This window comes from Pyxicephalus adspersus, chromosome 1, assembly GCF_032062135.1.
Source record: "Pyxicephalus adspersus chromosome 1, UCB_Pads_2.0, whole genome shotgun sequence".
In the NCBI taxonomy this organism is placed as follows: domain Eukaryota; kingdom Metazoa; phylum Chordata; class Amphibia; order Anura; family Pyxicephalidae; genus Pyxicephalus; species Pyxicephalus adspersus.
This window is the reverse complement of record NC_092858.1, coordinates 36,305,928-36,308,139: the sequence shown is the minus strand read 5'-3', so window position 1 is coordinate 36,308,139 and position 2,212 is coordinate 36,305,928.

Here is a 2,212-nt window from a genome sequence, read left to right as displayed (position 1 = left end):
CTCTACTATTCAAGAACTAAATTGACCCATTTAGGCTGTACCTTGCTTATTAGCAATATTTTACTGAATTGTAAGTCAGCACAGAGACTCAGTGGTTAGCACTAGGGCCTTTGCAGCGCTAGGTCCCAGGTTCAAATCTCAGCCAGAGCACCATCTGCATGGAGTTTGCAGGTTCTTCCCTTGTTTGTGAGGGTTTCCTCGGGGTACTCCGGTTTCCTTTCACATTCCAAAAACGTGCAGTAAGGTTAATTCCCCTAAAAAATAAACCTTACACTGTATTAAAGGCATATGACTATGGTAGGGACATTAGATTGTGAGCCCTTTTGAGGGGCAGCTAGTTATATGACTATGTGCGTAATAGGTTGGTGCTATATAAATACAAGTTATTATTAATTGCCACCTGTATTGTTATTGGTAAAATTAATATAATCAGGAGTGCGCACGCGTGGCACTCGGTGATGGCAGCTGCCTGATTGAGCTCTGCTCCACCTGAGAGATAGTCAAATCATATCACCACGAGCACACCACAGCCCGCACATCACCACGGCTTCCTGCGACAGGAGGAGATGGGTATCCGTTCCCAGCTGCGTTACAGCGTGCTACATTCAGGATGGCGCCCGGGAGGACAGCATGGCTTTAGGTCCCCACCAGTGAGTCAGAATCATCCCTGCAGGGCTCCTCTGTTATTCCTCTCTCTCCAATGCAGGAACAACCTGACTCCCCAGAGGCCCCCAACCTCCTAGATAAAATGCAAATAATGCTGCAAAAGGCCTTAGATGCACAGTTTAAAAAGTTGGTGGATCACTTCTCCCAAGATATCAGGGAGTTATAGCATCGCATTACACAGCTAGATGGGCGCCTGCATGACACCACAATTGTTCTGGAGGGTCACGAGGAAGACATACGACATATAGACATAAGACATATAGAGGTGATTCCTCGAAATCATAAATACAAGCTCTCCACTATAAACTGAAAGACATGGATAACGGCACTCCGCACTAATATAAGGATCGCGGCTTCCTGAATTGGTAGTGCATCTAAACTCCACGGTCACTGCATTATTACAGGAATTAGCACCAGAAATTCCCATGGACTGGTTGAAGATAGACTGCATCCACAGAACCCTCACCAAGCGCCAACCCAATGGCCCACCCTGTCATATTGTGCTTGCGTTCCACTACTATCAAACCAAAGAGCGTGTAATGCGTGAGAAAGCTCCACTTCATTTTCAGGGCCACAACTACCAAATATTTGCGGACATAGTCCCCTCTACTATGCAGAAGCGGCGGGCGCTTAAACCATGGCTGCATAAGCTGCAACACCAACATATCGAGTACAGATGGGGGTTCCCATTCAAGCTATCCTTCAATTACAAAGAAATCATCTACATTGTTGCTACACCAGAGGAAGTAGATAAATGCTCTCCCTACCGGAGCCTCCTCATTCCCCTCCAAAAGCCCATTGTGCAGCAGAGCGGAGGGTAAACTCCAAACCATCACATTTCAATTCTCACCCCTGGGTGGGGGTCACTGTGCACTCCCCAAGGCTATTCTCTTTTAGGGCAGGTTGTCTATTACATCCTATCGATGTTTGTTGTACGTACCGTTGGCCTTAATGAAAGTGCAAGTGCACTTTTCTTGTTTTTGTTTGGTGTTTGCCTTTTTGTGCTCTCCCTCTTACCGCCCCTGATCCATTATCCCCCCCCCCCCCCCCCCCCCCGCCCCCCTTCCCCCCCCCCCCCCCCCTTTTTGGGACCATTTCCCAATGAAAAGTGTATTCCTGAATTTCCAAATCTAATGCTTTGTATGTGTATTTACAATGCCAATTATTATTGCTTAGTTTGAATGTGCAGGGGCTGAACTCCCCTGCCAAGAGAGTTAAGGCGTTTCGGGGCTTTCACAAGCAGAAGGCAGATATTATTTGTCTCCAGGAGACACACTTTTCAGCCTCTTCACACACAAAACATTTTAGCAACCATTACCTGCATATTTAAATGGCCAATGGCCCTACTAAACAGAAGGGGGTCCTGATCGGATTTAAAAGTCACTGCCATTTACATGTGACAAGGAAATGAAAGACCTGGACTAGGATAGATCATATCTTTATTTCATTCCTCCTGCTTTCACAGGACTACGGAATTACCCCAATTTCTTGGTCCGACCATGATGCAATGGTTTTATCTCATCCCTGTATGACAAACCAAGAATGA